Source organism: Canis aureus, chromosome 2 (genome assembly GCF_053574225.1).
Source record: "Canis aureus isolate CA01 chromosome 2, VMU_Caureus_v.1.0, whole genome shotgun sequence".
NCBI classification, from domain to species: Eukaryota; Metazoa; Chordata; class Mammalia; order Carnivora; family Canidae; genus Canis; species Canis aureus.
Window position 1 is genome coordinate 56,109,718 of NC_135612.1, and position 12,605 is coordinate 56,122,322.

At 39.3% G+C, this 12,605-nt stretch overlaps 1 protein-coding gene and 1 pseudogene across 5 annotated transcripts in view; both read left to right on the forward strand.

Moving 5' to 3' along the window:
• Positions 1-12,605, forward strand: part of SH3GL3 (SH3 domain containing GRB2 like 3, endophilin A3) — a 136,184-nt gene that overhangs the window by 70,105 nt on the left and 53,474 nt on the right. For 3 of the 5 annotated variants that reach the window (XM_077874000.1, XM_077874010.1, XM_077873979.1), the window contains exon 2: positions 7,664-7,704. The exons of the other annotated variants lie outside the window; for them this stretch is intronic. The gene's annotated coding sequence lies outside the window, so the exon portion shown is untranslated. The remainder of the gene's footprint in view (positions 1-7,663; positions 7,705-12,605) is intronic. 5 annotated transcript variants of the gene reach the window in all.
• LOC144291508 (protein Abitram pseudogene) lies at positions 2,717-3,693 on the forward strand (annotated as a pseudogene).

The following is a 12,605-nucleotide window of genomic DNA, read 5'->3' on the forward strand; positions in this document are numbered from 1 at the left end:
CTTCTGCTGGTACCTCTTTTTATTTTTTTTATTTTTTTATTTTTTTTATTTTTATTTTTATTTTTTTTTTATTTATTTATGATAGTCACAGAGAGAGAGAGAGAGGCAGAGACACAGGCAGAGGGAGAAGCAGGCTCCATGCACTGGGAGCCCGACGTGGGATTCGATCCCGGGTCTCCAGGATCGCGCCCTAGGCCGAAGGCAGGCGCCAAACCGCTGCGCCACCCAGGGATCCCTGCTGGTACCTCTTTTGTCTCTCATCCCTATTATGTGTGTGTCATATGCCTCTCTCTCTACATATGTTTACAAGTTAATTTGAAGGTATTTGGCACAGTGGAGGGGAAGATGTGTGTATTCTGGCCACCATTTTGATTTAATGTCTGTGGTACTTCCTATATGTATTTTATCTACTTACTTCCTCTTGGTGAGATTAATATCTTTATTTTGCTGCTATAATAATTAAACTTGAAGTAGCGTTTTGGGTGCAGAGGACATGATCACCATGTAGTAGCCTCTGGGGCTTTTTGTCTTTTGAATATAGATTATTAGATTCTATATGGTTTAGTCCTGATTCTACTGAACACACTTCCATATGTGGATAGTCAGACACGACTATCTATTTCTACTATTCGGAAAGAAGAGGAAGAAACAAGCCAGCATTGTTTGTTAAACTTCCTTAGGGACTGGTAAATCTCGATAAATATGATGTGTGCACATACTGAAAACATTGAATGCAGGGTTTGCAGGAGGGGGTGGCTAAATACTTTTTACTGAAATAAAACATATGTATTTATAGGAAAGTGACAGGTCTTCTGTTATAACAAGGTAATCTGTTATGACAAAGTGAACACATTCACATAGCCAGTTCTAGATACAGAATATTACTAGCACCCCAGGAAGCTCTCTTTTACCATAACTTAAAGGTAACTACTATACTTCTATCACCATGGATTAGTTTTTCCTATTTTTAAATTTTATGTGAATGGACTAGTACATGATGTTCCCTTTTATGTTTGAATTTTTTAATCAGAATCATACAGCATGAGCTTTTTCAGTGTTACATCTGATATCTACCCATGTGTTGCATGTGACAGGAGTACTTCTTCCTTTTTAATTGCAATACAGAATTGCATTATAGAAATAGCTTCAATCTATTTATTCACTGTTATTAATCGATATTTAGGTCATTACTAGTTTTTGGTTATTATGAGTAATGTTGCTTGTTCTGGTTATATATAAGGAATTTCTTCTGGGTCTTCACCTAGGAGTGGAATTATTGAGTCAGAGAGTTTGGTTTTTCATATGTTCAATGATATTAGATTTTGCCAGACTGTTTTCCCAAGTAATGGTACCAATGTAAACCCCATGAAGAGTGTAGGAGTGTTCCAGTTGCTCTATGAGCCCTTGGAGAAATTTGCATTATGGTTGTTATAAAATAATTTTAGCCACTCTGGTCATGATGAACTGTCATCTCATTGTGGTTTAATTTGTGTTTCCATGGTGATAATGAGATAAAAATATTTTTTAATGCTTATTGCCTATTTGGATATCCTTGTTTGTGAAGTTGCCTCCATAAGATTTTGCCATGTTAAAAAATATTTAGTATGCTACCTTCCTCTCAATGGCTTGTAGGGATTCTTCTTAATGTTTGAATGTGATTCTTTCTAATGTATTGAAAATATCTTTTTCTACTTTATGACTTGATTTTTCACTCTGCCTTATTTTTAATGAGGTCCAATATATCAGTCTTTTTAAAAAGATTTTATTTATTCATGATATATATATCTCACATATATATCTCATATATATGTATCTCATATATATATATATATGAGGGGGGGGCAGAGACACAGGCAGAGGGAGAAGCAGGCCCCATGCCGGGAGCCCGACGTGGGCCTCGATCCCGGAACTCCAGGATCGCGCCCTGGGCCAAAGGCAGGCGCCAAACCGCTGAGCCACCCAGGGATCCCCTCTTTTTCTTTATAGTATTGGGAAATTGTCCATCCCAAGGTAATGTTATCCTATAGAATCTTTAAACTTTTACCTTTATATTTATTTTAACATCAATGAGGAATTTTCTATTTTTGTTTTAAGTGGGCTCCAAGTGGGGTGGAGCTCCTCCAGGGTGGGGCTTGAACTCACAACCCTGAGATCAAGACCTGAGCTGAGATCAAGAGTAAGATGCTTAACTGACAGAGCCACCAAGGTGCCCCAAGAATTGTTTTTGATGTATGGTGTAAGATATGGGTCCTAAATTATTTTTAAGAGTGAAGTGATCCTGAAATGTAGGAGTTTGAGAACTGGTGATTTAGAGCTATAAATCCCTCTAAGAAACAGCTTTAGCTACATTCCACAAGCCTAAATATATTTCTGTATTTGGTATTACTCTCTTATAAGTATTTTTAATTTCCCTAGCAATTGCATATTTGATTCAGGTTATTTAGGTATATTGCTTAATTTTCTAATAATTTGGAACATTTTTGGGGTTTTGATTTCTGTATTAATTTCACTGTGGTCAGAGAACATACTCTGAATGATTTTAGTCTTTGAAATTGTTGGAGACGTACTTCATGGTTCAGTGCATGGTCTGTTTTGGTAAGTGCACCATGTCTACTTGAAAACCATTGTTATTGGGAGGAAGTGCTCCAGTCCCGTAGGGCGGGGGTAGTGGCACCCGTGGTCCTGGTTGCCAAGGCCACCAAGCCTGGGGCTGTGGATGCTGTGGCTCGTGGATCGTTACTTCACTGGCTGGTACAAAGCCGATGTCAAAGGCAAACCCTGTGAGGACCACTGTATACTACAGCGCTCCAACTGAATATGTGTCATCACATTGGCAGACTCTCATCCAGTTTTCAAAGTGGAAAAACAATTAAAAGCATCTCCTATCAAATCAGTACTAACTGTAGCCGACTTCAGAACAAGGTCTCTGGGAAATTTAAGCGAGGGGCAGTTTCTAATAGAGCTTGCACCTCTGTGTACGATTTACTGCTCAGATGGAGAAGAATATACCATATCTCGCTGTGTTAGAGGACGGCTGATGGAAATGAATGAAAACATTCTCCATAAGCCATCTATTCTTCAAGAGAAGCTGTCAACCGAAGGCTACATTGCAGTTGTATTGCCCAAATTTGAAGAAAGTAAAAGCATAACGGAAGGGTTACTGACACAGAAACAGTATGAAGCAGTCGTGGGGAAGCGCATTAATGCCCCAACAGCTCCATCATGAGGATTGTAATGGGGTAATGAGCAATGTGGCATGCTTATCCCTCCCTGGCCTGTGGCCTGAGCAGTCCGTGCACTAAAGAGCCACCTGCACATGTGAAGTGCTTCACACCCAGCCATCCGCAGAGAGACCTGACCTTAAAACTTAACCTAGTTTCCCTTCTTTATCTTATATAACGAGTCTTGGTTCTTGTTTTTGTCCTCAGCCTCCCAGGTCTGCCCTGCCCATGTACTCACTCTGTTGTTTGCTTTTCTAACAACTGGCAAGCAGAGGATGTTTTTCTGATAAAAAATAAAGCACTTTGAGAAAAATTTGGACAAGACAGATCAGTGTCAAGTAGCAAAGTAAAAATAATTTAACCATTGTCCTATAACCCATTGGTAAATACTACATTTTGATGTGCTTTGATTTGAATGTTATGGCATGGTTATTGTTTTTGCCTCAACTTTCCTTCAGTTTGAAGTTGGAAAAAAATCAGGCTTTTTTAACCCATTTGGCTTCTGAATGACATTACAGAAAAGGCTGGTACAGCCTCTCCAGCCCTAGCTCTTCTCCCTTTAGGTAGTAGGGCAGGGGCAGGGCGTAGAGCATACCTCCTCCACTCCTTACACAGCGCGTAGCTCGGATGGCCTTCTCTAAAACAAAGTCAAATGTAACACTGGCTTCTTAAATAAGGGATACAGGAAAAGGCTTTGAAAACCACAAAGGGCTTTCCCAACATGGACGTATTCTAACGCAGTGTAAAGCTGCTTCTCATAGTCCGTACAGTATAGTCGCTCGGTCTCCCACTCTAGCTGTGGTGTAGCCAGCCAAGAAGTTATTGAGAAGGTGCTGTAATCCAAAGGCACAGATGCCTTTGAATGGAACAAAAACTTTTACATCATCTAAACTAAAAACAGAACTGATTTATGCTTTAAGATTGTCTTAAGTTAGCATTTACACTGAATTTCAAATAAAAGGACTTAAAAAAAAAAAACTTGTTATTCTGTCCTGCTTGCTGTAGTGTTCTCCACACGTAAATTAGATTGTTCAAGTCAAGTCAATCTACTGATAGGTTTTTTTGGTCTGTTTTATTGGTTACTGAGAGAGATGTATTAAAAAATTGAGATATTTGAAAGCATTTTTATAAAATTTTCCTTTATATGTTTTGAGGCTCTGATATTAAATGCATACAGATTTAGGATTCTTATTTCTTTTTTTAAAAAGTTTTTATTTATTTATTGGAGAGAGAATGAGCAAGAGAGAAAGAATATGAGCTGAGGTAGAGGGCACAGAGCTCGGAGAAGGCTCGGAGAAGGAAACTCCCCACTGAGTTGGGAGCCTGACACAGGGCTGGATCCTGTGACTGCAGGGTCATGACCTGAGCTGAAGCCAGCCGCCTACCAGCTGAGCCACCCAGGTGCCCCTATGGTTCTTATTTCTTAATTTTGAATTATGAAAGGTTGAATTGACCTTTTATCATTTTTTAATGTCCTCGTTTATTCTAGCAATAATGGTTTTGGTCTAAAAGTATATTTTATGTGTTAGTATCCAGCTTCTCAAGATTTTTTGTTAATGTGGAAGTTAGTGTTTGTCCAATATCTTTTCTGTTTATTTTCCTATCATATTTAATGTGCATCTCTTATAGGCAGGAAATAGTATAGTTTAATATTTTATAATCTTGGCTAATGCTTTTTCTTTGGTTGAAATATTTAGTCCATGCACATATAAAGTAATTACTGATATTTTTGCATTTAAATCTGTTATTTTTTATTTGTTTCATTCTTGTTTATTTCTCTTTTTTTACTTTCTTTTGAATTAATCATTTTTATGATTCCATTTTCTTCTCCAGCATCTTGCTTGTTATAAATTTGTGATTACTTAAAAAGCAACCCTAGAGATTACAACATGCAATTTTATGTGGTGGAGTCTTTCTTAAATTAGTACTTTAAAACTTCCAAGCAATAAAAGACCCAGTAACAATTTATCTCTACCTCTTTAGTGGTGGCTTTTGTGCCATTTAGTTCATGTTTTAAAATTCTACATATATTTAAAACCTCACAAAGTATTGTTTTAAGCAGTCAATATTCACTTAGATTTAAGAGATGTTTTTTATTTGAAGAACTCCCTGTCATGCTGCTGCTGCTGCTTTCTCCTCCTCCTCCTTCTTCTTTTCAAATATTTTATTAATTTATTCATGAGACAGAGATAGACAGAGGGAGAAGCAGGCTTCCTGTGGGGAGCCCGATGCAGGACTTGATCCCAGGACCCTGGGATCATGCCTTGAGCTGAAGGCAGATGCTCAACCACTGAGCCACCAGGTGGCTCCTTTTATGCTTCTTTTGGTGTATGTCTGTCAATGAAAAATTCTCTCAATTCTTTTGTCTGAATATTTTTTAAATTTTGCCTTCCTTTATGAAGGGTCTCTTCACTGAGAATGGAATTTTAGGCTGGCAGATAATTTCTGTTAACACTTAAAAGATGTGATTTCATTGTCTTGTAGCTGTGTCATGATTTCTGCAGCATTGTCAGCTCACGATTTTTTTGTTGCTTTTTTGGTGTATTTTTTCTTTGATTTAAGTTTTTCTGTCTTTGGTCTTCAATGTGTTTCTTCATATTTATCCTGCTGAGAGTCACAGAACTTTAATTTGTAGTTTGATTTCTTTTGACTATATTGAACAGTTCTTGGCCATACTCTTCAAATTGCTTCTTTTCAATTTCTCTGTCCTTTCATTGTAGAACTCTAAAATATACATATTTTAGGTGTTTTCACTATATCTCATATGTTTATAATGTCTTTTTTGTGTATATTTTTAATCTTCTTTCCCTTTATGTTTCAATTTAGATACTTTCCAGTACTTTATCTTCCAGTGCACATATTCTCTCTTTCTCAGTGTCTAATTTTTACTAAATCCAGCTGCTGAATTCTGAATTTGTTATTGCATTTTTCATTGACAATTTCCATTTTCTCTCTTTTAATGATTTCTAGTGGAATTTGCCTTTGTCATCTATTTTTTGAACATGGGTAATCATAATTATCTTGAAGATAATTTCTGATGTTAATTTGGGATTACATAGTAGAGTATCTTTTTAAAAATTTAGTTTCAGGGGCACCTGGCTGGCTCGGTTGGTAAAGCATGTGACTCTTATTCTTGGAGTTGTGAGTTCAAGCCCCATGTTGGGCATAGAGCTTACTTTAAAAAAGCAAATAAATCAAGTAAAATTTAGTTTCAGGGTTTTTTTTTGTTCAGTCTCCTGGTATATCAGATGGTTTTTATTTTTAACAAATTATTATTTTAATGACAGATATTTGTAGTTTTGGGTGATGTTCTCTTCCTCCAGGGAGGATTCAGTTTTATTCTGACAAATAATGAGGGGAAAGGCAGTCCTGAACTCCAGTTTTATCTCTTGATCACTGTGATACTGCGGAAATCTCTGCTGAGATGTTTAGCCTTCTAGCAGCCTCTTCCTCCTGGTATCTTAACATTTTGTCTAGTGTATATGCAGCTTAGGAATTGTCAGAAGCCTCGAGAGGAAATTTCACATAACTTGTTATGTTCACTTCTTTATGTTCCTGGAATTTTGGCTCTTATGTGGTTGGTTGCCTTGGTTATGGTACACTCCAGTTTTCCTTTCCACAGTCCAGGGAAACTGCTGCAAGTTCTAGGCTGGTGTGTTCTACTCAGCCTTTATGTCCTATGTTGTAAAGCAGATATCTTTCCAAAGGGAAAAAGCAGCTGTAAACCGATGGCTCTTCTCAGTGCAATTTTGTTCTCTGTGATTTTGGCTGGTCAGATCCTGACTGCCTTGGTTGCATTTTGAAGCCTTCAGAAATTTAATTTTTAATTTTAATTTTGAAATAATTTTAGACTCAGAAAAGTTGCAAAACTAGTACAGAGAGCTCACTTATACCCTTTACTCATCTTCCCCTGATGTTAGCAACCTACAGATAACCTTAATTATTTATATTTATCATTGAGTATTGCCATATTTTCCAAGCTGATAATAGCAGAATATGACTGTTAATTGGTTAAAAATAAACAACAACAATAACAACAACAAAGGGAGCCAGTAGAGAGGGTGACATTTTTGGTGTGGGGCTTCTCCAAGTGTATGTCTCAGAAATCTCCTCTGAGACTTTTTTCCCTGTGTGAGACATCTTCCAATTGGGGAGAGGGGAAATGCTGCATCTTCTATGCATCCCCTTGAAAATCCACAATGCCATTTCCATTTTAAAGTCTCTGAAAAATGTTTCGGTAAAGAGATCTGCCAATTTTGGTTTATCCGAATGTTTCCAAACTTACATGGCCAAGGACCTGTTTTTTTGTTTTTTTGTTTTTGTTTTTTTTTTTTTGCTTGTTTAGCCAGTGTTTTGTGGCACACTTATTAGGAAATACTGTTCTAGAGCACTTTCTAATTTATCCTGAGGTATCAATTTTGCTTTTTTGCATTTTCTCCTAGGTTCTGGCTTGCTTACTGTTTAATTTCTTGCTTCATTAAAGGTAAGAAGGTGGAGAAGCCAAGTTTTCTTTGAAAACAGATATTTGCTCAAGAAGAAGGCCAAGGCTGTGTTAACATTTACCACTAAGACCCCAGACACATCTAGCTGAAAAGCCAAATGCAAACCTTTGTTTCCCAAATAAACTTCTTTTACATGACTGCTCTGTTGTAGTCTTTGAAAATGCTTTTTGTTTTCCTATTGCTGATGCAATTGGAGAGGAGATGGCAGATAGGCTTCTGTCCCTGACTGCAGGACCCAGGCAGCTTCAGATATGCCTCCTTTACAGCAGGATCTTTCTCCCTGGGTCAAGATTACATGAGCCACGCTGACTTGGCTACATGTTTGTGTTTCAGATTTGCAGCTTCTGTCTGGCATGCGCAGGTCAGAAACGATGTTGGTGACAGGGAAGATGAATAAGTGAGGACAGCTTGCATTTTTAAAGTTGAAGAAGGTGGTTGGCAGAGTTTTAGAGTGAAATTTTGACCCTCTTCCCCAGTCTGCCTCTTCATGTGTGTTCATCTCCTAGTGGATCCTCCCTGTCCATCCTCAGGCATGGAGGTCTGGTGCCTTCTCCTTGGGCCACTTGGGTGATCTTCCTGGATGAACCCAGATCTGATCATACCACTCACCTGTTTGAAAGTCTCCACTGCCCACAGGATTAAGTGCAGCCTTGGGATCTGGCCCCTGCCTGGATGCTTGTATATTCATTTCCATTTGTGGTCAGTCTTTCATATCAGTTACCCTTACTGATCACTGTGCTGTTTCCTGAATGCCCTCATATCTTTTAAAATAAGGTATGGCTGAGGTTATGCTGTTCTCTCTGCCAGAAATGCCACTCTTCTCTGGTCATCTTGTTATACTCCACATATCCTTCTAGGCTCTGTTCTGGAGCGTTCTTGGCACTTACTCATCCATATAAGTTGCTTCCTTCCATCTAGGTTTTTTTTTTTTTTTTAAGATTTATTCACGAGATACACAGAGAGAGGCAGAGACACAGGCAGAGAGACAAACAGGCTTCTTGAGGGGAGTCTGATGTGAGACTCAATGCCAGGATCTCAGGATCATGCCCTGAGCCAAAGGCAGATGCTCAACCACTGAGTCACCCAGGTGTCCCTAGAATTTAAATTTCTGTGCTTAATTTTTATTGGGGAGCATGTTTTTGTTACTCTTAACCCATCTTTGTTGCTCATTTCTTTCTAGTGGTTGTAAATGCTTCCACCTGGCTTCCCAAGGCCCCAGTGCTGCAGGGTAGTTTCTCTTCTCCAGTGACATTGGTGATATCTTGACCTAGCCAGAGAGCTGGGCCTGTGGATTGCCAAAGGTGCTGAACTCAGACAGTGGTTTGCATATAAATGTGTCGTGCCCCCCCCACTTCCTTTCCACCCCCCCCCCCCCAGAATTAAGCAAAGCCTGATTCTAGGCTCTTGTCTCATGGGGAGCTTGTAGATACCTAAAAAGGAACCAGGTTCCTGTCTACCCAACAGGAACCAGGGCCTGTAGCAGACAAGACACCAATATAACTGAGGCTTTAACCCTGCCCATTGTGTTGTTTTTCTGTGCCTTTTCTGGTCCATAAAAAAGTTCATTCTGTTATTAAAGCCTTGCTTGTCTCTATGGTTCCTTTTTTTTATATATTTAATCTATCATCATTATGTATTCAGAGCATAGGGATGTATCAGAGTTGAATTTATCCAATTAACTTCACCAGAAGAAGCTTGAGTATTTATATTTAGCTTCCCACACTTAGAAGAAATAGAACTGCAGTTTCTGTAACTCTTGAATAAGGTCAGGAGCCCTTAGGGATCATGCCTGTCTTTTTTGTCTTTATGTCCATGTACCAATTGTAGTGCCTTACACATAGATGCTCAACTGTATTCTTTGATGAAGTATCAACTATCATTGTGTCGTCTAAGGAACTGATACCAAATGTATATTTATACTTACTTTCTCAGAACAACTGAACATCACTGGGAAATTCAGAAAAAGCAGAAGAATGATCATGATTCTTACCTGCGACTCATGTTGAAAACCATCCTATATTGTCTCTTTCCAAACAAGAAAGGAATATTAACCTCACTAGTTTTTGTTCTTAAAAGTGGGATCACTCCTTCATGTATTAGACTCTCTGCTTTTTGGAAATAGAACAGGTATAACCTGAACCAATAAGAATGGATTCAGATTAAGGAAGTTCCAGGTCTGCCTCTCAGTACAAATGAGATTTTCAAGTGGATATTTTAAAACAGGGATCTATGCATGGGCTCCTGCAGGGAGGGGAGGTCATAGTCACCCTCGGAAATTATAGGCACCTGTACCAATCAGTATTTTGCTGTATAACAAAACACCTCAAAACACAGTGTGACTCAAAAGCAAAAGCTATTCACAATTTTGTGGGTTTGTAATTTGGCCCAGGCTCACTGGGTAGGTCTGCTGGTTGGCTGATCTCAGCTGGGCTTGAGCTTACTCGTCTGTTAGTAGTCAGCTGCCAAGTGAGCCGGAGGTTTCGTGCTCTGAGAGGACTCTGCTTGCAAGACTTGTCTCTGCCCTGAGTGGGCTTTCATTCTGCATCATGCTAGCTCAGGCTTATTCATGTGGAGATGGTTACAGTGGGCGTCAGAGGGTGAGCAGGAGTATGTACACAGCCATTATGGCTATGATGTACCGATAAGGCTTGAACTCAGTACTCCTGCAGGGTTGCTTACTTTCTGTTCTATTGACAAAAGCTAGTCACCAGGTAGAGAAATCGACTGCACTTCTTAGCAGGAGAGCGACAAGGTATTGTGGCCGTTTTTGCAATCTGCCATGCAACAAAATGAGTGTTTTACCTGGGAAGTGGTTGCGTAACTTTCATTAGAGTCTCAGAATATCACCTTCAAAGTTAACTAATATTTTAAAAGATTTCAGTACTGAACAAAAAGATGTTTGGGGGATCTAAATGATGGATGCTTCCATGTAAACACTGCTTGAGGGGGTGGCACTGGAATTCTGGATTATTTTTGTGGAAGGTTAGACTTGGTATCCAGGCATTAAGATAGTGCCCTCTACATCTATACTGAGCCTGAAAAATAAAAACTGTCATCCAATGTATCACGTAGCTTTTGTTGAGTAACAAAGCACTCTGATGGGGATCCCTGGGTGGCGCAGTGGTTTGTCGCTTGCCTTTGGCCCAGGGCGCGATCCTGGAGACCCGGGATCGAATCCCACGTCGGGCTCCCGGTGCATGGAGCCTGCTTCTCCCTCTGCCTGTGTCTCTGCCTCTCTCTCTGTGTGTGTGACTATCATAAATAAATAAATAAATAAAAAATTAAAAAAAAAAAACAACAACAAAGCACTCTGATGTGGAGTGTAAAACAACCACCATTTGTTCAACTCCTGTTTCCATGGGTGAGCTGAGGAGGCTCGCCTCAGCTGGGCTTTCCTATGTGTCTGCTGCAGTCAGCTGCAGGTCAACCGGGGGCTCTGATTCTGCAGATTGACTGGTTGTCCTGAGGGGTGTTTGGGCCATTTTGTTTCTCACCACCCAGCAAATTAGCCCAGGCCTATTCACATGATGGCAGCAGGATTTAAAGAGAGTGATTGGAAGCATACAACATCTGCTAAGGCCTGCACTTCAGTCTGTGGTTCAAAACAAGTATCAAGTCCAGCCTGGATTCACAAGGGGATAGGTAGACTCCAACTCTGGCCAGGAGGAACTGCAAAGACATAGCTAAAGAGAAGATAAAAAATCATGGCCATTTTATAATCTTCCCCTATGTACTCTGTCCTAGTAATTCCTTCTCACACCTCGATTTTAAGTTACGTACATACACCTACATTCCTCTTATTAAATAGTAATACTGTATTTGCATTGGCAGTGTAAATAGTAGCAGAAAGTCACACTTACATGTAAAAGAACCTGTGATCCTTTTACCATTAATTGGTGGTAACCCTCCCTCTTTACTACTGATTTTTAAATTCATATAAATATTTTAAAGCTATAAACAAATTGTGTTAATGTGCTTGACTAAGGAAAGTGATTTAACTTATTTTCTACTTTCAATCCTCCCTGTTCTCTAAAGCAACCCACACTAGAGCCAGAGTCGCTTTGCTAAAAGGTTTCTTCAACTACATTGCTTGATAAAGAACCTTTAGGGACTTCACAGTCATACCTCTTCACTTGGCATATGAGAATTTGTGTGATCTGGCTTCTCTAAGTTTTGGCTTTTATTTTCCTCCATTCTTGTTTGATCACTATTCATTATAGTCAAACCAAGTTTCTTACTGTTTCTCAAACAGATTTACCCTCTACCAGTGATTCTTAACCATTCAAAGGCATTTTTGGTTGTCACCGTGTGGGTATGTGTGCGCCACTGGCATTTAGTGAGTAGAGGCCAGGGATGATGTTAAAGATCCTGTAATGCACAGGACAGGCTCCTGCGACAGAGAATTATCTGGTCTAAATACCAGAGTGGCAAGGTGGTAAAACCCCGTCCTACACATTGCTGTCTCTGGGTATTTTTCCACACTGCCTCATGCTGTGAAGCTCCTTCCATGCTGCCTGGTGAAATGTCCTTTATCCTTAAATGGGCAGCTCAAATGCCAAGCCTTGTAGGAAACAGGTCCTGGATGTCTCCCCTCTTCCGCTTGTGGGCTCTCAGGATCCTACGAATCACTAAAATGCCTATTACTTGGCATGTTTACAATAATTTGCATCCAGCACTATTTTGTTCATATTTTTCCTCCCTTGTATTTTAGTTGAGTGTGCATGTATTTACTCTTCTGCTGAACTCTAGATTCCTGGATGATAAGGATCTTATTTATCTGTGTTTCTACTAGAGCACCTACCATGTACTTTACATACAGTAGGTGCATAATTATCTATTGAGTGAGTGAGAAAATACATATTTCCATGTCCTTTGATACAGT